The sequence below is a fragment of the Canis lupus genome, chromosome 16, assembly GCF_048164855.1.
Source record: "Canis lupus baileyi chromosome 16, mCanLup2.hap1, whole genome shotgun sequence".
Taxonomy (NCBI): domain Eukaryota; kingdom Metazoa; phylum Chordata; class Mammalia; order Carnivora; family Canidae; genus Canis; species Canis lupus.
This window is the reverse complement of record NC_132853.1, coordinates 21663425-21688566: the sequence shown is the minus strand read 5'-3', so window position 1 is coordinate 21688566 and position 25142 is coordinate 21663425. Positions and strand designations below refer to the sequence as shown.

The following is a 25142-nucleotide window of genomic DNA, read 5'->3' as shown; positions in this document are numbered from 1 at the left end:
ACATGAATGCTCAAGGACTTTTGCTCTTTGTATAGGGCTAAGTGGCTGTGGGAGCCCAGGAGCAACTTCTGAAGATGGTGGCGGGTCTGAGCCAGTAAAGCATACGGAAGGGGGCAGTGGAAGTACAAAATGGGTAAAGGGGATCTAGGTGGTGTCTGCATTGTGCCCCATGATATCTCTATCACGGTGCTTCTCATTGCATTTTAATTTTCTGTAAGCTCTTAGATGTCAAAAACTTTAAATCCAAAGGTGCCTAAAAAAAGTAGTTGCTCAGTAAATAAATGTTGACATATGGACAAACATGGACAAAGGATGACAAACCAAGAGTACTGACATGTAGCTTATCATGAAGATGCGTTCGTCTCCCAAAGTGAGAAAGCCCAGGCTGAAAGTCTCTATACATTTAGCGCTCTTAAATTTTAAGTTTAAATTGTAAATTAATGTATGCCTATTTTAGCTTGAGATTATTGTTTTTAGGATGAGATTTTATTTTTTTAAATTTATTTATGATAGTCACACACACACACAGAGAGAGAGAGAGAGAGAGAGAGAGGCAGAGACACAGGCAGAGGGAGAAGCAGGCTCCATGCACCGGGAGCCCGACGTGGGATTCGATCCCGGGTCTCCAGGATCGCTCCCTGGGCCAAAGACAGGCGCCAAACCACTGCGCCACCCAGGGATCCCAGGATGAGATTTTAAAGACCCATATTGTGTTCTGGAGTTTTCTGCAAATAGATACGAATCCTCCATTGCCAGACCCAGGCTTAGAAATGCTCCAGATCCTCACCCACCTCTTGTGAGCCCTTTCTTTTTCATTAATAAAATGAGAGACCAGATCCAGGGTCCCCACTCCTTTGGAGTCAGAAGCTTATTTATGAATGCAGGATATCTCACAGACCCATTTCTGTTGTTGATTTTGGTATTCGTTGTTGGAAAGAACACATAATGACAAAAAGCTCTTCGGATGGTCAGTGGTTCTTTTAAATAAACTTAACATTTTATCAATCAGAGCATTCATGCTAATTTTCTGATTAGTAATAGGCAGGCAAGCACGATGAGTTATTTAGTTATTCTATCAAAAATTATTGGTGCATTTGAGGATGCCCACAGAGTAGGCCCCCCCCCCCCCCCCCCGCCCAGCCTCCTTCCTGCCCCGAGGTGGTTGGTCATATATAATCAAATCAGAAGGAGGGCCTGTCTTTCCAAATAATTTTAACAACTAACAAATGACTTCACACTTGGATTCCTCTCATTTAATCATTACAGAGAAGAGAGTCCTGGCTCGAGGTTAGCCTCGGGACGCCTAAGGAGCAGGTGGTCCGGACTGTGAGTGTTAAATTGTCCGAGAGTTTTTTCAGCTGAGGCAGAGAGAAGCAACATCTTTTAGATGGGATCTTGAGGGTTAGAAGAAACGCAAAGGGAAGCGTGGAATCTGCCTGTGTTACTGCTCCCTCGCCCAGCCCTGTGAAGTTCTTGCCACAACTCAAGGGAGGGAGGGGATGCTGGCTGAGGCCAGGAGGCTGTTTTGCACAGGTGCCGTATGAAGGAGAAGCTTTCTCCCCATTCCTTCATGGATTGCAGAGTCTCTGGCCAACTCAAGATGCAAGACAAAACAAACTGCTTGTTTCAATTCCCTGTCACTCCATCGCGACCAACCTATTGGCTTAAAACAACCAGCATGTTCTTATGTCCCAAAGTCCTGCGATAGGCCTGGGCGCAACTGGCAACTCCTGATGATGGCCTCATTTGGGTCTCCCTGGTGTGTGGTCTGATGGCAACAGTGGCTGGAGATATTTAGAGGCTCAGCCGGGAGGCGAGGACAGCTGGGTCTGTCTCTCTGAAATTTCAGGGTCTTTTCATGTGGTCTCTCCAGAAAGGTTGGCTGATTTCATCCGTGGAGGTGCAGGGTAATTAAGAGCACAAAAAGCAAGTGGAAGACCCAGAGGGGGCACAGCCAACACCTTCTATCAGATTCGCGAGTCACAGAGCTTTAGGGCCACATTCAGTGTGGAAGAGGGTTACTCCAGGTATGAAATGTGGTTCAGTGCATGGCTCGGGAACTTCGATCTGGGGGCTCCAGATGAACACACCTTGGCCTGGAAAGGAACAGGCTCCCCTCCCAGAGGCAGGGGCTGTCAGCTGGTGCGGTGCTGCCCTCATGTGGCTGCCTGGAGTCAGCACGGGCACAGCGGGAAAGTTTGTACAAGAGCATCCCCAGGACATCTACAGGGTGATGTCCCCAGGGTCCTGCGTTAAGAAAGCAACGTGCTTTTTTCATATTAATGTGATGCAATTGCACCCGTGTGCTGGGGACGCCCGTGTTACCTAACAGCACTGAAGGACGGGGCGGGGAGGGAGGGAAAAGGTGCAGGTAGTCTGCGTGTGGCTATGAATCATGGAAGGCTCCACGTGCCTGTTACCTGATCTTGGCAATGATCCTAACGCTATTCCTGAGCCTATTTAAACATGTAGAAACGGAGGCTTCGAGAGGTGAATTTACTTCTGAGGACCACAAGGCCAGCAAGTGGCAGAGCTGGGATTGAAAATGAAGCCGGTCTGATTCTCATGCCTTGGTTTTTCCTCTCCGAGCTCCACGGGGAGCTGCCTATCCCCCCCCCCCTTCCCGGGGAATCGACAGCTCTGCCTGAGTCCATGCCCTGTATAAAACCTCCTAATGGGCCTGAAACCTGAATATTTAATGTTGTCACTATGGCTTTTCTTCCTTTTAATTGAGGCCTTTACCAAAGTGACATTTCCCCTCGTTCCCCCACATACCATCCCTGGCTCTCTAACGACGTGTTTATTCAACACAGGGCATGGAGGCTATTTGTTCTGACAGCTGTCCCACCTGTGCGTCCCCCTGCCCCCGCAGTGTGCGAGGGTGTGGAGAGCGAGCAGAGCTGTGTCAACCGCAGCTGAAAGCATAGGGCACAGCAGCAGGGTGGCCCCGTGTCCTGCCCTTCTGCTGACACTGGGGCAGAGCCAAGTTCCAGAAAGAGTGTTGTGACAAGCGTGGGGTGCCAGCTTGCCTTTTTGATCTCGGCAGCATTATCCTGACCCGGCAGCCTGGCATGTTCAGGCCGGTAAATGTTAGTGAAGGTGATTATGGCTCAGACAGGTTCAAGGCGACTGTAAGATCCATGTTTTCCTTTTGTAAGAAGAAAACAGAAGGGAAAGGCTATGTGCTTTATTTAAAGCAATGAGAGTGTGTGTTGGCGGGAGTATTGATAATTAGCTGAGTATTAATCCAAACTCAGTCAACTACCTCTTCTACATGTCCCTGGGTGTCTGATAGGCATTTGAGACTTGTCAGGTTCGAAGTCAAAATTTTTTTAAAGATTTTATTTATTTACTCATGATAGACATAGTGAGAGAGAGAGAGGCAGAGACACAGGCAGAGGGAGAAGCAGGCTCCATGCAGGGAGCCTGGTGTGGGTCTTGATCCCGGGACTCCAGGGTCACGCCCTGTGCCGAAGGCAGGCGCTGAACCACTGAGCCACCCAGGGATCCCCTCGAAGTCAAATTCTTGACCATTTGCCTCCCAAGATGCAGCTTCTCTGTTCCTTCTTGTCCTAGTAATTGGCAGCTGATTTCGCCCGGTGCACAGGCTCCCTCCAGGGTGGATTCCCAGCCTTTTCTTTGACTCCCAGTCCAGCCCGTCATCAAACCGCAGCCTCTCAGCATCTGGTATTTGCTCCGGACCCGGCCACCCAGGTCTACCTCACCTCCCGCTCTTGCAGGTCTTCTGCTCACGCCCGTTGCCCCATCCACTGGGCCCCACCAGCGTCTGTCTGCACATGCTTCCAGATGGGAGTCTGACCGCAGCTCTGACCTGCTCCGAACCTTCCAACGGCTTCCCATCTTTTTTAGAAAGAAATCCAAAATCTTTACCATGGCCCTCAAGTCTGCATGGTCTCACTCACCACTACCTGGCAAACCTCCTTGCTTCTCTCTTTTTATGGCTTATTTCAACTGAGGTACAATTTACATGCAGTAAAATGCATATATAATACACATATATAAATGCATATATATACACATCAAATATTAATGCACGGATCTTAAGAATACAGCTCAATAGGGTTTTACCTGTGTGAATATCCAGGTAACTACCACCCAGATCAAGATATAGAATATTTCCATCACCTGGAAAATTCCCTTAGTATCTCTTTCCAGTTATTACCCAGCTGTCCCCGGGGTAACTACAAGTCTGACTTTTATCACCTTGGATTCATTATGCCTGGTTTGAAACTTCACTTACATGGAATTGTAGGGTATGGACCATTTTGTGTTTGGATTCTTTCATTCGATGCAGTTTTTGAGATGTGCCCATGTTCTTTTGTTAATACTATGTTCTTTTATATTGTTGTAAAGTATTCCATTGTCTGACTATACCACAATCTATTGATGTATTTTACTGTTGATGGACATTTGTCTTGTGTTCAGCTTTGGGCTATGCACCTCTTTTCCTTTCCCTCGGGTATGTGCTCAGGAATGGAATTCCTGGTGAATAGGATAGACATAGGCTTACCTTTATTACGATTGCTAACTAGTTTTTCTAACAGGGTCTTACACTCCTACCAGCAAAGACTGAGAATTTTGTTGGTTTCTTAGTTTTGCAAATACTTGGAATTTTTCCATCGTTTTAGCTATTTTTAGAGCGTATAGTGGTATCTCATTTTGCTTCAAAATTTTAGTTCCCCACAGAGTTCTGAGGTAGAACACCTTTCCATTGGCTTATTGGCGATTTGGTATCTTCTTTTATAAGTTACCTGTTCCAATCTTTTGCCCATTTTTAAAAATTAGGCTGTTTGTCTTTTTCTTTTCTTTTCTTTTCTTTTTATTTATTTATGATAGTCACACAGAGAGAGAGAGAGAGGCAAAGACATAGGCAGAGGGAGAAGCAGGCTCCATGCACCGGGAGCCCGACGTGGGACTCGATCCCGGGTCTCCAGGATCACGCCCCGGGCCAAAGGCAGGCGCTAAACCACTGCGCCACCCAGGGATCCCTGTTTGTCTTTTTCTTACTGATTTATAGGACTTATTTTTGTATTCCAGATATGAACCCTGTATTAGATAGGCATTATCAGGGGCGCCTGGGTGGCTCAGTGGTTGAGCGTCTGCCTTCAGCTCAGGTCGTGATCCCTGGGTCCTGGGATTGAGTCGTGCATCAGGCTCCCCTCAGCGAGCCTGCTACTCCCTCTGCCTATGTCTCTGCCTCTCTCTGTGTGTCTCTCATGAATATATATATATTTAAAGATAGGCATTATCAATGTATTTTTCCTGGCTGTGGTTTTGCTATTTCACCTTCTCAGCAGTGTCTTCGATGTGACCTCATGTCTTGTTCTTTCATTTACTTTCCTTGTCCCTTTTACAATTCTTCTGTCTCTTCCTGTGGCCTTCTTGCTGCCCCTGCTACATGCCAAGCAGGATCTACTCTCTGCACCTTCTTTCCTCCCTCCAGGATGTACCCCACCCCCCCGCCCCGCCTCCAGGTGTCTCGATGGGTCACTCCCTTGCAGTGTCTGGGTCTCTGCTCAAATGGTGTCTTCTCAGAGAGCTTTCTCTAACTGCTGCATCCAGAGCAACTTTCCCCAGGCCTCTTACCCTCTTATTTTTCCTCATAGCATTTACAACCTTATGTGTATGTTCATTTATTAATTTGTTTACCTCTCCCCACTTGACTCTAACTCTATACTGGGACTGGAAATGGGTCTGTTTTGTTCCTTATGAGCCTCCAGCACCTAGGAGTGCCTAGCACTCATTACATACTTTAAAGAAAGTCATTACATAAAACACTGAGAATATATTAGTAAGAATAAGTACAAGTATGGTGTAGTAACAAATCTCCCCCAAATCGCAGTATTTAAAATATCCAAGGATTTGTTTCTCACCCATGCTGTATATCTAATGTGGATCAGAGGGGGAATTCTGTTCATTATAGTTATTCAGATACCCAGGCTGACAGAGAAGCTACCATTTTATGATGCCACCTTCTCAAACACTGGCTGTAGGGTTTGCTGTGGTGAGGGACGAGAGAACGTGGAGAATAGAGCACTGACCATGAAATTATTTCACCCAGAAGTCACACATATCACATATGCTCACACTTCAAAGTCCAAAGTCAGGCACATGATCATACCTAATTGCAAGAGGTATGTGCCTGTATAGAGAGGAGAACTGAAGATCCTAGAGGGCATCAGTGATGTCTACCATAATGAATGAAAGCCTGAAGGGATGCCCAGATGAACATGAACAAATACATGAACAAATGAATGAATGAATGAATGAATGAATGAATTCAGGAAATAAAGATGAATAGATGGGGCCAGGTAAATAGATGTTGAACAGCCAATTTGTTAATCTTCTCTCAAGGTGTTACTTGGGACCAACATTGTCTTCTTTTCAGAAATGGCTGGGCAGAAGAATGCCTATAACCATGCTCTAAGGAGAAGAAGAATAGCAATGAATATTTGTTGTGCTTTCATTGTGTTCCAGGACAATATGCCTAGTGTTTGACATGATTACTAAATTAGATAGTACTTGCCTCATTTAACAATTGGGCCAACTAAGACCCAGAGAGATAAAATATAGTCCAACGTCTTGCAACTAGCTGGCCAGGCTTTGACTAAAACACATGCTCTTTCTATAGCATGCCAAGTTACAGACATGGTCTTAATGTGCATTACTCAACTATCTTGAACCTCTCCGTGTGGGTTTGGCTGAAATCACAAGCATCGTTTTATTGGTCTCTGTTGGCTTCTTTCTAAAACCCAGTGACCCCAAGCTATCCCAAACCAGGTCAACCTGACCCATTGGGTCACTTCACCAATGCTATAACCTAACAATTTCTATCCATTCATTCATGTTTCTTCATTTTTTCATTCAGTAGTATACTTTTGAGTACTCATGGTATGCCCCAGTCCTCAATTACTAAGGCTAAAACTTTATATAGTAAATCAAGCTGTGTGTTCATGAATCTTTGAGTAAGTGCATGGCACTGGGTAGGTCACAGAAAACTTTGCTTTGTGATTTCTTCATGTGCAAATGCCTTTACAAAGAAGTATTCTTTTTTTTTTTTTTTTTTTTTATTTTTTTTATTTATTTGTGATAGTCACAGAGAGAGAGAGAGAGAGAGAATGAGGCAGAGACACAGGCAGAGGGAGAAGCAGGCTCCATGCACCAGGAGCCTGACGTGGGATTCGATCCCGGGTCTCCAGGATCGCGCCCTGGGCCAAAGGCAGGCGCCAAACCGCTGCGCCACCCAGGGATCCCCAAAGAAGTATTCTGTGGATAAAATGATACGGTGACTATTAAAGCATTTTGGAAACTGGAGAGAAACAGAAATCAATTGTTTTATAACCATGTTTATTGGCATCAAAGAAAATTCAAAGCCTGATGTCTTCTTAATTCTTCTGCTCCTAGAGACCCCCACTTACCTATTTAGATTCCTTTTTTTTTTAAGATTTTATTTATTTATTCATGAGACACACACACACACACAGAGGGAGAGAGAGAGAAGGAGAGAGAGAGAGAGAGAGGCAGAGACACAGGCAGAGGGAGAAGCAGGCTCCATGCAGGGAGCCTGATGTGGGACTCGATCTCGGGACTCCAGGATCACACCCTGGGCCAAAGGCAGGAGCTAAACCACTGAGCCACCCAGGGATCCCCCTTATTTAGATTCTTTAAACAAAAATTACAAACTGGGCTGGATACATATTCTATTTCTAGAAATCTTCCTTGTCCTAACTGGATGATAGGTATTCCTCTTGACTCTGCAGCACAGCTCCTTAGGAGGTGAGTTTGAAATTTGGTCTGGGAAGGACAAGGGGCCACCCGGCCTCACCCTAGCCCTAAGCTTATTTGGAGAGCAAATCCCAACTCAAGTCAAGACTTGACACCTTAATACAACCTCGAATGAAATCCAGCTTCAAACATTGAGTGAAGGCTTCATGCCCCACCATGGTCCATGTGTGACACATGGACACTGTGCCTGAGCTGGCACCCCTCACACAGCTGACATCTTAAACTTGTCTATTATAAGTTTAGCTTAGTTTTCTAGCAGATGGAAGTAAAACTTCTTGTTCTAGGAAAACCAGCATATTATGACAAGTTCCTGGCAGATGCAAAATAAGCATCCTAAGACGGGACCCTGTCTTCTGATGCACACTACCAGTAGCCCCTCTGCTGGGTGGGGGTTCAGGATAATGGAATCGGTCACCCAGAACTCTCTGCAGGGCGCAGCTTAATCCAATCCCCCTAAGCCTCCTGAGTTCTGGCTCACCAGAGTCTCCCCTGTGCTCCCAGCCACCAGGCCCTCCCCACTGCCCCTACTTCCATGTAGAAGGTATTCTGTTGTCCCAAATACTTCAGTTGTGAATTAAAGGCATGAGGACTAGTCTGTGCCCCTGACTGTGCAAGGGTCTGATTTCTACCCTGACAACACTGGACATGTAGGATCCCTCCCATCATTTTCAGCGAGGTCTCAATGGTGGATTTAGCCCCACCCTTAGGGCTCCAGCAGGAACATATAGGGAAGGTGGGAGCTAGCTCACTTCTAGCTGACTTAATTGAAGTCACTCTATCCCCTCATTTCTGCACTATATGGGAAGTAGTATAGAATTTTGTACCCATCCTCAATTTCTTGAGTGAGTGTTGTATAGACTGTCTCTCCCCAAAACTCATACATTGAAACCTAATCCCTGATGTGATGAGTAGGAGGGTGGCCTTTGGGTGGTGATTAAGTCACTCTTGGTGACCTAATAAAGGAGACCCCAGAGAGCCCCCTTGCCCCTTCCATCATGTGAGGACACAATGAGAAGATCATCTATGAGCCAGGCATTAGGTTCTGACCAGACACTCAATCTACTGGAGCCCTGACCTTAGCCTGCCCAGGCTCCAGAACTGTGTGAAGCATATTTCTATTGTTTATAAGCTACAATCTTTGGTATTCTGTGGTAGCAGCCTGGACAGAGAAGGTAGTGGGGATGAGTTAGGTTCTCCAAAAGCATCTTTTCACACTTCCTGATTACCTAGATACGTGGCAGGTAAGGGAGAGTCATCCCATCTCCTGGGTCCTGCAAGTCCCTTCCACTCCGTGTCTAGGGACCTCGCGAGAGATGTGTGTATGTAAAATGCTCTTTCCATAAATAGAAGCTCCTTCTGAGATGGTAGAAACTGAAAGCTTCACTAAGCCTCTTAATGCGTTTTCTAAGACTGGGTCACTTTATCAGTCCCTTTGATTATTATTTTAATCAGCTTACCCCCAAGGATAATAAGATTATAATGTAATAATAACCCTAACTGTATTTATTAAGCATTTTCACCGAGCTGAGCATTATATCCATTTCCCCATTCAATTCTGTAAACACCCCTGTGAGGGAGGAGGAACTACCTGCATTCTAGGGTGGAAGCAGCTGGGACAGCTGGGGAGACTTCACACTTTCTCAGCTCAGAGAGGACTGTCAGTGGGGTCTTCTAAGCTATGGTCAGGGAGCAGCTTTTTGGATCGGGAGGTGGACGCAGCAACTCATGAGCCCATGTAGAGGCCTCTGGATCAGAAGAAGCAGGTAGCATTGGAGACCCCAGGAATCTGGACAGGGCACTTTAGTGCCAGCTTTGACAGGGCAGCTGGACCTTCCTGGAGTAGAAAGCCAGCATTTCATGCTGCTTCCTTATTGTCCCACCTTTATTAGGAGTGTTAGTACTCCTTATGAGTCGGAGGCATCCCAGAGAGGCCCCTCCATGCCAGAAATGTTACCAGCAACTGCACACTTGTCAGCCACGCCACGCTAAAAGCCTTCCCCATCCCAGCCATGCCCCACTTAACAGCAGGCTCCCACTTTTTTTGCCTTTGCTCCCTACCTATATTTTGAGCGGGAAGAAAAGTGTATTTTTTTCCCTCTTAATATCCATTTTACAACCATTTGGTGCAAGAGCTGAGAGCTGTCAGAGCAGTAATGCATTGCATCAAATTAACATATTTTCCTGAAATGGTAATTACACCCTTTTTGTGTGCCTCTGAATACACATTTTTTGAAGTGTGAATGAGGCACTGACATCAAAGTCTCCCCTTAAATCATCGTTATTAGTGCATCTGTCCAACTGATTCACAGGAAATGGCTGGCAGAGGTTTTTAAGTTTAGAGGAATTTAAAGGTGAGCCACAGAGCTTCTTTAGATAAGTTGGAATGTCCAGCATATTTAATAAGTGTTTGCTTCTTTATACCCTAGAACTATTCCCAGTCCAGTGATGCTCTTCAGTCCAATTTGACATATCGTTATTGAGCACCTACTATATATATTAAAGCCTCTTGTTGGGTTACTGATTCAGAGCAAGACATTGTTCCTGCCTTCAGTCCCAGGAGGAAGGACAGACAGATGGCTTGAAGACGAAGAATCCATGAAATGACATTTGGATACAGAAGTTAGAGAATAATTCTGAGTGTGCACGTGGGGGAAAAAGAGATAACCACCAAAGTCATCTTCAGAATGTGGCATTCAAGCTGGACTGTAAAGGGTGGCAGAGATAGAGCATTGAGGATGATAAGTATGTTCCAAGTTCATAGAGGGATCATTAAAGCTTGAGTTTGGGAATAGTGAGAGCCCAGTTTTCAGTGCCTGACATCATAACGAGGAATCAGGTGGTTTAAGGAGATGTTCTCTCCATCGTAGACACTTCAGAAGGAGCATATCACCTGCAATGTGGCTGGAACACAGGGATAGAGGTGGAGAGGTGGTCAGGCTATTGTGGGAGGCGTCAGAAGCCATTGAAGATTTAGTCTTTATCTTAAAGAGCCGGAGAAGCCATGGAAGATTTTAAGGAGTGGAGGGACATAAACAGATTTATTTGTGAACCATCATTCTGGTCACTAAGTAGATAATAGATTGAGAGCAAGGGAGTGTCAGGAATTGGTTAGAAGGCTGTTACTATGGTCTAAGTAAGTGATTCAGGCCTGGACTGGGTCAGTGGCAGGAAGAACGGAGACAAACAGATGGCTTTAATGCATTTTCAGAAGGAAGGTTGGGCTGCGCTTAATGATCAGTTGACTGATTCTATGTTGGATGGAGAAAGAGGTGTTAATCACGATTCTACAGATGGTCGTCCTGTTAAAGTTGGTAGAGAAGTGGAGTAGAGGACCAGGGGCAGGAGAGAAGTTGATGAATTCCTTCAGAACATGTTGAGTTCTAAGCCTTTCCAGACACTTTGTTTCTGTATCTGGATGATGTCCCTGTCATTTTAACAGCTTGGTTTGGTTCTCCTTGTGACACTGATGCATAGCGACATGCTTTTGTTTTGGATATGGCAGTTTCGTTGGCAAGGAAGTTATATACATGGGACCTGGTGCCTGTGAGAAATGGAAGAGGATGCCCTTGACAGAACACGGTGACGTCCCACAGAAATCCAGAAGCTGTGACTCACATTTGGACAGGCCTCATGTAAACCAGAATGAAATAGCAGATCAAAATTATTCCTTCCTTCTTGCTGTAATTCAAAGGATTGCAGTCAAAATGTCCCAGCAGAAATTTAGTGAGAGCCCTAACTATGAACACTTGGACGATTCCATAGCTTCATTGAATCCAGGGCCTAAAATTGCTCTGCCTCAGCTTTATTTATGCTCTTTTCATTTGTCCAAATGGTCAGGACATCCTAGTCCTATCCATGACCATGGGGGCTGTGCCCCATGCAATTCCAAGGGGCCACATTCCTCTGGAGATTTAGTCTTCACAAACCAGGACCTTACCTTTATTCTTCATTCTTATTTATTTTAAAAAATGAAAAAGTCAGAAAAAAATAATTAAGAGTAATAATAAATACCAGTGAAGCAACAATATTTGGCTGTTTTACTTAGGTTTCTAAAAATATATGCATAAAAGAAATAGGAGAGTACAGATCAAGTTACAATCCTAATTGTTCCTCCCATTCTCTGCCTTCCATGCTTCAAGGCATCAAGATCCATGAATTTGATTGATTTCCTTCCTATTCATGGTATTTAAACTTTTACTGCACATATACACACCCATAAACATAATGTAGTAGTGTTTGGTGTGATTTTATTTAACATAAATGGCATCATTCCGTATGTAATGTTTTACAACCTGCCTTTTTTTCACTTGGTATTGTTTTCAAGATCTATTTTTATACATTCATATAGATCTAGTTGGTTTAATTGCTATATAATATTCCATTTTAGGAATATACTGCCATTTACTTATCCATTCCTTTACTGAAGGACATTTGTATTACTTCCAAATTTTTGCCATTACCCACAATGCTGCAATGAATATCCTTCCACATGCGTCATTATGTGCTTTTACGTAAGTTTCTCCAGGGTGAATTGAGTATATCATGTATATACATAGGAGTGGAATTATTGTGAATTGGTGTTTTAGTGAACATGTTCATTTTTTATTTGATTAGGGATTGCCAAATACCTCCTTGTTGGGAGTGAGGGTGAAGGAATCACTATAAGAATCACTTTCAGACAACATGTCACCCACCCAGAAATTTTTATAGACTTCCACTTGCCAAGAAGAGCTGGACCCCAATGAGAACTACTGCTTTAGTGACACATTCTTGGAAGGGAATGTGTCACAGGCTTGGGTGTACTCTAAGAGGAAGGGATTGGAGATAATTGACTTTAAGATCACAGAGACATAGCCAATTTGTTTTTACGTCTTTACCTTGGTGACCAAATCCTTCAAAGTCTTGTTCTCAACAGAAATAGTGTCCAGATCCCTGGGGATTACAGGAGACAAATGTATTAACTGCTTTGCTACTAAAAATCCCTAGATCAGCCTCAGGTTAGGATGATCCTAAAGCTGGACTGATCCTCTAAGAGGTAAACACCAGGAGATGAATAACCATGTCACTCTTGAGCAATGGTAGTCCTGTGCAATGGGACCGAGTTTGGGCTGAATAAAAATGGGAGTGTGGAAAAAGGAGTATGAAATGAGGCCATCACTGGAGGAATGGAAGGAACAAAATCCGATGCCATAATAGTTGCACTGTGTGAAATAGTGCCTCCCCCCAATTCATATCTACCTGAAACCTGAGAATGACTTTATTTGGAAATAGGGTCTATCCAGATGTAATCAAATTAGGGAGAGGGAAATCCAGTATCTCAAAAAAAGGGAAATTTGGACACAGGGTTACAGATGTGTGAGCATACCTTCCATTGCTTTGGAAGCACCCAATGCAACTTTCACTTGGGCCTCTTCATTGTCATGTAGGGCAAACATAAAATTATTTTCTTTTAGTATCACTGATTTTATTTATGTGAAATCATGTATATTCATTTGCATTATTTCAGATTCTTCCATCTGTATTAAGCTTTTGGAAATTCATTGTTTAATAAATACTATCCCTGCCTGGAATATAACCCTGCCCCTGCCGCCCCCCCCCCAAAAAAAAGGGAGAAAAATAGATAGTAATACACAGGAAGCACGCCATGTGGTGATAGAAGAGAGCCTGGACAGATGCAGATATGAGCCAGGGAGCCAAGGATTGACAATAACACCAGAAGCTGGAAAAGGCAAGGAAGGATTCTCCCTAGAAACTTCAGGGTCCTGTGAACACCTTGATTTTAGACTTCCAGCCTCCAGAATAGAGCAAGAATAAATTTCTGTTGTTTAAGGCCACACAGTTTGTATTACAGAAGCCCTAGGAAACTAATAAAGCAGCTTTACCTGATGCCCCAATTACCGGCCCTCTGGTGCTCATACCCTTGTGCAATTCCTTCCCCTCTTTTTTTTTTCAGATTTAAAAAAAAAATTTTATTTGAGAGAGGAAGAGAAAGAGAGTAGGAGCAGGACGGGCAGACGGAGAGGGAGAGTGATAATCTCAAGCAGATTCTTTACTGAGCACAGAGCCTAATGCAGGGCTCAATCCCATGACCCTGAGATGATGACCTGAGCCGAAATCAAGAGTCTGACACTTAAATGACTGCACCATCCAGGTCACCCCCATGCCTTCCTTTTCTACATGGGTTGGGTTTAGGGACCCACTCCTAACATACAGCAAGTGCGACAGGGATCATTTCCAAAATTAGGTTGCAAAAGAGTTCTTATTCCATCTAGCTTGCTCTGACTTGCTCTGTCAGATAAAGCTAGTTGTCATATCATGAGCCATTTTATGGGAAGGCCCACGTGACAAGAAACTGAGGAGTTTCCAGCCCCTGAGGAGCAGAATCCCACCAATGGTCACATGAGTTAGCTTGGAAGTAGTGGGCCCCCAGGATGAGCCCTGAGATGACCGCAGTCCCAGCTGACACCTGGATTGCAGCCTGTGGGGCCCAAAGGCAGAGGACCCCCTAAGCAGTGCCTGGATTCTTCACTCGCAGAAACCATGAAGTAACAAACTGTGACTTGGTTTCTTTAATCCCTGGAGTCTTGGGGTAGTTGGTTATGCAGTAATAGGTAACTGACAGATACAAAGAGTAGATCACAGCAGGTGTTTGGAAACAAAGATCATGAAGACTTGTGGTTCCACTGTGTGTCGCTTCCCGGGGATGGAGACTTGGAGAAGCTATGGAGGCATGAAAACATCCATCCTTTACGTTATGTACACATTCCTGTCACCTGCAGAGAAGGCAACTGCCGGAAACTAAGAGTGTGAGGAGTCATTGTCGGAGGCTGTGTGCTTCAGTGGAACTTCCCTGAAGGGAGGCAAGGGATTGTATCCTTACAGACTCTCAGACAGACTCAGAAACTTCTCCAAAAGTCCTTTCCTAGCACTTCCCTTCTCCATCCAGTGTTGTGTTGAGGGAGGTATGGAGAAAAGGGAAACAATTTTGGAATAGGAGTCAGGAGACCTGATCTGAACTGTGGAAGTAGAATTTCCTCTGGCATTCCTACCAATATGGTTGGAAATGCTACATGCTTTCTTCTGCCTCAGTTTTCATATTTGTAACAGTAGAAGTTAGTTTATATAATCTTTAAAGGTCTCTTCAGGACTTACATTTAATCATTCCTTATAAAATAACCAGGAGCCCTAGGAAAAAAAAAAATAGAAGCAAGTGAGCATTCATGGGGCTCATCTTTCAAACTCAGGCATTCCTTTCTCTGGGAAGTCTCTCACGACCTCAGCAGATTGCAGGTCTGATTGAAGTGCCCCTCTGATGCAAAACCCAGGCACACACTTATCGATTATAACTTACACAGTGATGGTTGATTTACGAATCTCTTTTCTTTGTTCTCTGGTCAACACGTGCAGCAGAGACTGGCTTATGTCTTATTCTTCTTTGTATGCCCAGGACCTAATCTAAAGGTTCGCAGTGATGTATAGTAACTATTTGTTGAACAGACGAGTGACTAGATGGATAAATGGATAAGTGGCTCTTTTGCCCATAGTGGATATCCTGCATACTGGAGAAACAACTGGGGAAGCTATAGTTTTCTCTTGCCACATGGCTTGCTAGTGACAGTTGCATAATACGGTCAGAGAAGGGCATACTGTGGCACAGAAAGTCAGATCTCAGGATGCATGCAGACCCATGAGGTTGGGTGAAAGCTCATCTCCTTTCTGTTCTAACAATCTATGGAGCTTGGAAGCAGAGATAATTAAATCAAGGCATACGGGAGACACATGTTAGGGAAATGGGACAAAGATAACAAGGTCAATGCAAAAAGATAGAAGAGGATCTGAATACTGAAGTGATAGACTGACTTGCCCCATAAAATACTGGGCACTCCTATAACTAGAAATGCCCAAATAGATCATCATCAAATAGATAAAGAAATAGATATTTAGAAGGTTAAGTGGTTTGTCCAAGGACACAAAATAAGTGGCTTGAACTTATATTCTGTCCCTCTGCATATTAAGGACTTTCCCCCAGTGCACAGATGTTGGGGGTGGGGGAATATTTAGACCATTGCTACAACTAAGGATCAGTAGGGCAGGCAACTGATGGTGGTGGTGTATAGTCTTTGATATATAGTCACAAGTAGGAGACAACAGAGTAGTAAATATGAGGTATAGAGATAAAGATACTCATCCATTAGTTTCCAGGGTGTGATAGAGCATGACATTGATGTAAAACTGATTTGGGTTTGAATTGTAGCTCTACCATTTACTAGTTGTGTGCCCTTCCCTAGAAATACCATCCATCAGCTTTCTCAGCCTTGGTTTATCTATGGAATAGTAAAGATAACACTTCTCATAAGAATTCTTGTCAAGGTTAAAAGAGATGTGTTTGTGGAAGCACCTGGCAAATGAATGGGGTCCAAATTCTTCTTATAGGACTAGAGCTATCAGGTGAGATGCCTCAGCCACTGAAGACAAAGACTGAGAAAGGAGAAAAGAAAACAGAAACATCGAGACAACTTTAAATGGTAGAAAACAGATGGATAAGTAAAATTTAACTTTGCATAGCAGAGAAAGCTGAAATAAAATCCTTACAAGATTCTTGAATGGGTAATCAAGAATTGGCTTCCTTTTTTTTTTTTTTTTCTGATTTCTCTTCCAGAACGTCTAAACACTCTGGACATTTAGGAAATATGTATCTTTAAAAGTGAAGATAAAGTTGGGGCTGAAAGTAAAAGAATGGTTGAAATTCCGTAAAAGAATCAATTAGATCCCCTCGGTTCCCTTGCTACCCTAGGCAACCATGCAACTCTTCCTCCCCCACCCAGCAGGAGAGTCAAGTTTTCTCTTTGGAGAAGTATACCAAAGGAAATCAGAATTCAAGAATACCATGCACAGATTGGGCAGAGTGGGAGGCGCAGATTGTTGCACAGAAAACTGGGAATTAGGGAATAAGAAACCTCTAGTCCTTATAACAAAAGATTAAAAAAAAAAAAAAAGATTGTAGGATAGATAATCTGACCTGCAAGGGAAAAGAGTATTACAGGGACTGACAGTTGAGGTTCCCATTGGCAAAATTCCTTAATGCCTGCAAAAGCATCCTTATCCAGCCTGCCACTGGAAAAGCACAATACACTCACACAAAGCTAATCTTTTTTTCACTTTTAAGTGTGAATGCATACCAGACACTTGAAAAATTTTACTAAAGCCTCTAAATAAAAATAGACAAACAGAATAAAGGAATCTGAGGAAAACAAAAACAATGCAGAAAGCAGAGAGGAGGGAACTATAGGGGGAGAGCCTCTGACTTATGCCCTCAGAGAGATAAGAAAAAATATTGATACTCTAAAAAAATACCTTTAAAAATAACAAATAAAATTTCTTGGAAATTAAAATTATGAGAAACAAAATACAAAGTTTGATAGAATGGCCAAATATTTGAAAAAAAAAATATCCAAAATGCAAAGTTTGATAGACTGGCAAAGTGATGGGGGAAAATAGGGATCACATAAGCACCTTAGAAAATTAATCCAGAAAACTGAGTCTGAGAAAATTTCCAGAAAAATGAAGAATTTGGACCAGAGAAAACTAAGAACTAGTAAAAGAAAAATTTTTTAAAAAGATTTTATTTATTCACGAGAGACACAGAGAGAGAGGCAGAGATACACAGGCAGAGGGAGAAGCAGGCTCCATGCAGGGACCCTGACACGGGACTCGACCCGGGTCTCCAGGATCACGCCCTGGGCAGCGCCAAACCACTGGGCCATCGGGGCTGCCCGAGAAAATTTTTTTTAATTGAAGGCTATTGGTTTCTAGATTCAAAGGGCTTATTTTATGCTCAGCATAATGAATGAACTCATTTTAAAATTTCAAAGTAAGGAGGGTAAAATAAATATTCTAAAAACTCTGAGAGAAAAACAAGGTCACATTCATAATAACAGAATTCAGATTGCAGTATCAGAAGCTAGACAATGGAGAAATGCCTTTAAACTCTTTGGGAGGGCAGCCCGGGTGGCTCAGGGGTTTAGCGCCGCCTTCAGCCCAGGGCATGATCCTGGAGACCAAGGATCGAGTCCCACTTCGGGCTCCCTGCATGGAGCCTGCTTCTCTCTCTGCCTGTGTTTCTGCCTCTCCCTCTCTCTCTCTCTCTCTCTCTCTCTCTGTGTGTGTGTGTGTGTCTCTCATGAATAAATAACTAAAATCTTTTAAAAAAATAAAACTCTTTGAGAAAATGATTGTTCGAGATTCTATACATAGATAAAGATATGCAGTAGTACTTTCATGGCATGCACCCTTTCTCCAGAAGCTCCTGGAATTGATTCTTCATTTTGATGGGCACAATGAAGAAAGAGACAAGAGACTCAGAAAGCCAAGACTCTTCCCCCAAAACGGGAAAGAATTTCAAGGATAACAGCAAAGCAACAGATGTAGAAAGGAACCAAATCTGATTGGATTAAGAAGATGGGGAAAATCTAGGAAAGGTTTTTCCAAGGTGGGAGCCAGGGTAGAAAAATCATAGATTATCTCATGTGTTAGAATGTGATTGAGAGAGATTTTTAAAATTTCTGTCAGAGAGTTTGGAGATGCAATTGTGGTGATACATACATAAATAGAATAGGCAAATTAAAACTTGAGGCAGTCATTAACGCCAGGAAAAACAAAAGGTTGTCCCCGAAGGGTAATGTAAATATAGTACACCACGTAGAACAGCTATGAATGCAGTAGCAATGTGATAATAATAATAATGCTAAAAACTAAATAATTATTGCATTATAATTTATGTTTTAGAAGTTGACAGCATGATGAAGAGAAGAAGTGTGTGTACATGTATGTGTTTAGGAGATACAAGGGTTTTCAAATCCTTTTAAAAATATGAAATCAACATACAGACAACAAATAAATATATGTATGTGTCCTGCTTAAAAATATGGGAACAACTCCAGAAGAAACTGCTACAAAATTTAAAATATTTGCCTCTGATGGGGGTGCAAACTTTGTGAATTGAGAAGAGTGAGGTGGAAGACTGCTGCTTTCCATTTTAAACCTTGAACATTGTACTAGTTTTCTGTGACTGCTTAACAACATTAACACAAACTGGGTGGCTTAAAACAACTGAAATTTATTTTCCCACAGTTCTGGAGGTCAGAAGTCTGATATGGGCTTCCTGGGCCAAACCAAGATGACAGCAGGGCCGTGCTTCTTCTAGAGGCTCTGGGGGAGAATCTGTTCCTTGTCTTTTCCAGCTTCTGGTAGCTGCCGACATTTCTTGGTTTGTGGCCTCATTACTCCAATCTTCATAGCCAGCATCTAATCGGTCTCTGCTCCAATTCCACATAACCTTCTCTCTGTGTGTAAAATGCCCCTCAGCTTCCTTCTTATAAGATATATGTGACTGTATTTAGGTCCTCCCTGGATAGTCCAGGATAATCTCTTTAACTCAAGATCCTTAACATCACATCTGCAAAGGTCTTTTATCCATAGAACATAATGTTCGTAGGTTTTGGAGATTAGGACAAGGGTATATTGGGGGGCTATCATTTAGCTTACTACAAGCATTTAAAAAACCTTTCTAGTATATTTATATGATACATATATACATATGCATATACACACATACATAAATACATAAGTAAAAGAATATAGACCATTTTTAAAAATTGTGGTTATCAATGGAATGTCATGGCAGACTTCCAATTCTACACCATATATCTCTATAAGTGCTCTTGAATAATGAACATATATTACTCATGTGAAATGTTAATATGTGAGAAAAAAAAGAGGCAGGGAGAAAATTTTCATGCTTTGGCTGATCTACATTTGAGACCAACTAGTTCCAAGTCTTTCATTTCAAATACAAACACCAGGCAAGTCTCCAATTAAGTGACACTGACATTTATGTTGTTCCCTGGAAGACATATGTGTGTTTAAAACATGCAGCTACCAGAAGCCAAGATCTCAGGGGGCTAGAGAGAGGTTTTGTGGGGTTTCAAAACAACAAAGAGTAGTTTTAAACCCCATCTAGGGAGTCATTTGCTCTCACATATACAGCATATCTGCCTCTTATCTTCTGGCTTTTTTTCTCTTTTTCTCAGATGCTAGGATAGACCATATGATGATACTCCAAATTAGAGTACCACAGTTGATAAGGACCTTAAGGACCATTGGGTCCAACCCCAACATGGAAGAGTTTAGGGAATTCAGAGAGGACCAAAAGGGTGAGTTAGTAATTCCCTGAGGCAGAACTAGACCCCAGGGCTCCTGACCCCTGATGTTCAGAGCACTATTGTATTCTCTAGTCCATGCCCCTCACTTTTCTATAATTTAGAAAATCCTAAAGGTTTGGGAAGCAGGGGGAGTATGAGCATCCTGACTACCTAATCCCCAACCCTCCTGGATCTTTAGTATTCCTAAGCTGTCGTGTAGGTCATTTGTTCACAGGGATCTCCCTAATTTCTCTGTCAGGACAAAGGCCCTCTCCTTTGGACAAAGTTACAGAGATTTGTTGTATGTTGGCTCTTACAGAAACTGAAGGTATCCCTCTGACTCTGCTTCTTTGATTGCATCACCTAGATTTCCAGTTCCAATGGACTATCCTGGTTGGGAATTAAGAGATGCAGATTTTTATCCTCTCTTTCTTCACAAAAAGACTCCTTTTGCCTTGGAACTTTGTTTTTCCGTGTGTTTCATGGTTAAACCAGTGCCATGCCATCCCCTCTCGGGAGGTGAGTGGAGCTAGCTGTGGCTGACATATCCCAAACATCTGCTAGGTGCTTTACCAACACTAAGTTACTTGATCCTCATAACAGTTGGGAAAGATCAACATCACTGTCTTACAGATGAGAAAACTAAGGTAGTTGCCTGAGGTGCCAAAGCTAGTTATATTTCAGATCTGAGACAAACTCACATCTTTCATATCCCTAAACCAGAATACTTTCCATGATGCTAATGTAAGGGGGAAAGGGAGATGCTGCTGCCTTCCAGAATGAGCCTTGTTATTTACCACGCCAATGGGAACACCCTGTCCAGCTGGCCCAGCTGAGCTGAACCCCTCTGGCTTCCACTGTCTGCAGATCTCCAGCTGTCACTTAGACAAATTGGCCAATGGATTAGGAGTATTGGCAGTGAAATGCACACATCTTATGATGATCCTTAAACTAACACAGATTGATATGGGAGGTAGGCTGGACTTTCCTAGCAAGGGAATGTTAATGGAAGATGGCTGATTGCCATCTTAATCCAAAGGCTTTCTAGCCAATTAAGTATCATACAAATGCCTCATTCTGACAATCTCTCATGATCACGTTAGTCAAAATGTATTATTTTTGGTAGTGCTACAAAGACTATCTCAGCATAGAACGATGGCTGGTCCTGACCAGAAGGAGGTGCTCAAACTCCACATTGAACTAGTTTCTAAGTAGGATAGACCCTGGGACTAACACCTTGTAGAAGTCAGCCTATTGTCGGGAGATAGGCCTAGACCTATTTCCTTTCCCTTGTGTAGAGTGAATTGGCCTCACTAATGTGGCAAAAAAAAAAAAAAAAAGACTTTTTTATCTTTGTATCCTATAGAAGACAGTTATTTCCATATTTCCATGGTAAAATATATATATTTTTATATATATATAAAAATATTTTTATATAATTAAACTTATATATTAAACTTATATATTAAACTTATATATTAAGTTTAAATATATACACTATATTTATATAACTATATAAATAGTTATATAATCTATAACTAAATAATATTTAGTTATTTATTTATTGGCTGCAGTCAGTTGAGACTATAAACAGTATCACCCAGGGCTTGGCCAATCAGATACTTTGTGCAGAATTTAAATATGGAGCAGGAAGGCAAGACACAGATAGGTCCATTCCACTCCAGCATGAGAAGTCCTTACACCTCAATTCCCGAGGTGCCCCTGCCTCTCCCTCTAAGCTCCAGGTGCTTCATGTGAGGATTTCCAGCTTCCTCATTGTCCCTGAAATGTTGTGATTTCATCAAAAGTAATGTGTATTAAAGCCAGAGCAGACTGACCTCTTTGGGAACTGGACATCAAAATGATAACTCCACACTATGACATCAGTGACTTTATTCCACTCTCTCTGACAACTGCTTTTTAAAATTATCATTGTGGAGTTAGTCATTTTAAAGCAAGCCTCAAAACTGTACTCTTCACTTTGACCTTGTAAAGTCCAGGGGCGGGGGGCCGGGGAGTGGGGGAGGGAGGAAGTAGCACACAAAGAGACAGCCATTAAAACTTTTGACTAACGAGATTAGAAGCTAAAACTTGAAGTGGAGAAAGCTACAATTTTTTTTCAATGTATTATGCCTTCATATTTACGAAGCAAGATGCTTTGCAACCTAGAATCTTTGCCAAAGCAAACAGTGGATCGGTACACAGGTAAACTGCAGTCATTTTCAGATTCACAGGGGCTCACATCATTCAGGTGCATTCTTTCTTAGAGAGCACCCATGTGGTGGAGGGAATAATCTGAAAAATGAGGAGGGCATGGAATGCAAGGAAGGGGGAACTCAACAGACAGGGGTGGCAAATGACAGACCGAAGTCCCAGGATGTGAACTACGCCTTGCCATGAATAAGAACATAGAATGCTCCAGAAATGAGGTCTCTAGTTTAAATCCTGCTACTGCTATGGCTACTACTAATTGGTAGACAATAGGTTATCATCTGAAAAATGAATTTAAGGAAGCTAAAGAAGTGCTGAGATAAAATCATATTCCTATATAGAAAATGAAGCTTTTAAAAAAGGCAGTGATTAAGCCAAGAAAACCGAAATTGTGTGAGAAAGGAAATAAATTACAGTAAAATTCTCCGATTAGCAGCGAACAGTATTTTTATAGCTATAATAATGTAAACACTGACTTGATTTAATAGGACATTGAAATAGGATGATGTTGGAAGAATGGGGGAGGGGCAGAGGGCAGGGGAGGGGTGAATTAAATATCCCTCTTTCCAGGCAGGAAGAAAAACATGAAGAGATTGCTATGGGGGTCGTGTAGCTGAGGGGTCAGCCAGGGGAAGAATGGGCAGGGGGCTGGTGTATTTATTAAAAGCCTTTTAGTTTAGATTTTTTTTTTTAGTTTTTGAAAAATGTATGCATGTATTACATTACTTTGGAACGGTTATTTTCTTAAAAGTCATGAAATAATGTAAAGAGTTTACATATTTTTAAGAAGCTTTAGTTCTTAATGAGATGAGCTCTCTGAAGTCTGGCAAGCTGAGCTATACAGAAGGACTTATTTCCTGAGGCTTCCTGAGAATAGTGTTTTCACTGGACAGCTAAGCAGATGAAAAGTTTTGCTTGTTTTTGCTTCAGATATATTTTACACACACACACACATATTAAATATAACCCTACAGATAAAGACATATGTCCCCCCATTTCATTCCTATAAATTCCATCCCCACTGAAGCAATTAGAATTATAAATTTAATGCCATTCTTTCCAGTCTATGCTTTTTAAAATGTATTTTTACCACACACACATACACATGCATACTCACACACATGGTGCACAAATATATTTACTTTTTTTCAAAATGTCCACTTAAATGCTGTGTAATGCGTTTTTCTACCACTTACTTTGTCCACCCAGTGTTGAGACCCATCCATGTTGATATGTGGAGCTAGTTCATTCATTTTATTCCATTGAATGACTGCCCTCAAGTTTATTTCCTTCTATCTTTCTCTCTTACAGTATGGGAGTGAATACCCTTATACAGGCCTCCTGCTAAACATGAGCAGGACTTTCTCTAAGGTAGAGACCTAGAAACAGAATTGCTGGGGCACAGGGTAGGCACATTTTCTACTTATTAGGTCACTGGTTCAGCATTGTTTTGTAAGTATAATTAAAATAGTGCTTCTGGGGGACTCGGGCTCATAGAAGAGGAGGTGGTACAAACTGGCCCCAGCTGGGGGTGGAGGCCATATCAGAAATACCATCTGTTACAACAGCTTCTGATTCTTTCTTCAGAGACGGCACTTTGGGACCATAGCAGAGAGATGGGTTTATTCACGTTCTCTCTAACAAGCTGGTACCTGACATTTAAAACACTGCTGAGGTTCTTTTCCCTTTTACACCTATGAGAGGAAAGCTCCAGTTAGCATATTGTTGAGAAGATGAAGGGCAGGACAAGACAGGATTAGAGAACTTGTAACAGAGACAAAGAGGGCCTCGTGGGTAAAGTATAGGTGTACACATTCTTCCGTTCATCCCCTAGGTCACTACTTATTAAGAATGTATCAATGGGATCCCTAGGTGGCGCAGCGGTTTGGCGCCTGCCTTTGGCTTAGGGCGTGATCCTGGAGACCCAGGATCGAATCCCACATCGGGCTCCCGGTACATGGAGCCTGCTTCTCCCTCTGCCTGTGTCTCTGCCTCTCTCTCTCTCTCTCTCTCTCTCTCTCTGTGTGACTATCATAAATAAATAAAAATTAAAAAAAAAAAAAGAATGTGTCAGAAGAGGGGCACCCCATGGGCTCAGTCAGTAGAGCATGCGACTCTTGATCTCAGGGTCATGAGTTTGAGTGTTGGGCATGGAACCTACTTTTAAAAAATGTGTCAGAGGTGGAACAGGACCCCGGGGTGGAAAATACCATAAGAAAGGGACAGTTCGGGATCCCTGAGTGGCGCAGTGGTTTAGCGCCTGCCTTTGGCCCAGGGCGCGATCCTGGGGACCTGGGATCGAATCCCACGTCGGGCTCCCGGTGCATGGAGCCTGCTTCTCCCTCTGCCTGTGTCTCTGCCTCTCTCTCTCTCTCTCTGTGACTATCATAAATTAAAAAAAAAAAAAAAAAAAAAAGAAAGAAAGGGACAGTTCCCTTCCAACTGGGCATGGTAGATATGATTTGGAAAGCCAGCTCTACCTAAATTCCTTTCCAAAGAAACTGCCCCGGTCTTGGGCAACCAGCTTTGTTCTAAACCATTGCATTCTCTTCCCTCACTTCTCATCCTTGAAAACTCTCAGCAGGTTGGACCAGGGAGGGTCACTTGACTTGAGGACTGTTAATCCTAAAACCACTCAAGGATACTCTGCTTCAAGAAGAGGAGTGGCACCAATCATATTTGCTTAGGATGCTCTAGATTGTTGGTAGAATCCGTCCTCAAACTGACTTAATGATAAAGAATGTATTCTTGTGAAAGGCAGTCCTGTGGTAGAGCAAGCGCTGGCTGTGTTGTGTCCCCTTGATTCCTGGTGTCGATATTGTCCTGACCAGCTCTTCAGGTGGTCTGAAAAGGACACCAGTAGAGACAGAAGGTAGAATGCTGTCTGGTTTACATCCTATGGGAATAACCTGGGATAAATGATGG

The 25142-nt window shown here is 42.8% G+C and overlaps 1 protein-coding gene and 1 long non-coding RNA gene across 3 annotated transcripts in view; one reads left to right on the top strand and one right to left on the bottom strand.

The window, feature by feature from the left end:
* ASIC2 (acid sensing ion channel subunit 2) overlaps window positions 1-25142 on the top strand; it is a 995000-nt gene that overhangs the window by 354107 nt on the left and 615751 nt on the right. The window lies entirely within an intron of this gene.
* LOC140607450 (uncharacterized) lies at window positions 18937-25088 on the bottom strand. The gene is made up of 3 exons (XR_012009459.1): window positions 24698-25088; window positions 23414-23911; window positions 18937-19148 (listed from the first exon to the last, which is right to left on the bottom strand). It is a non-coding gene; the product is annotated as an uncharacterized lncRNA (long non-coding RNA).